Source organism: Trypanosoma theileri, assembly GCF_002087225.1.
Source record: "Trypanosoma theileri isolate Edinburgh chromosome Unknown TM35_Tth_54_V1, whole genome shotgun sequence".
Lineage (NCBI taxonomy): Eukaryota > Euglenozoa > Kinetoplastea > Trypanosomatida > Trypanosomatidae > Trypanosoma > Trypanosoma theileri.
The window spans coordinates 7,481-7,704 of NW_021639896.1; positions in this window are offsets into that span (position 1 = coordinate 7,481).

The following is a 224-nucleotide window of genomic DNA, read 5'->3' on the forward strand; positions in this document are numbered from 1 at the left end:
AGAACAACGGCCACCCGCCACATACCACATTTATTAATTTCGCCCGGCAGAGGGCGACGAGGCCAAACAACATCCAACACCAAAAGAGGAATAAATAAAACCAACAGGAGAGGGAAATCCCCAACAATCCCTCATCTTTTCTTCACAATTTCCATTGGAATTCCAAAGGATTCAAGGTGCAATGACGGCATACCAAGTAAAAGCATCCCCAATGTAATTTACCT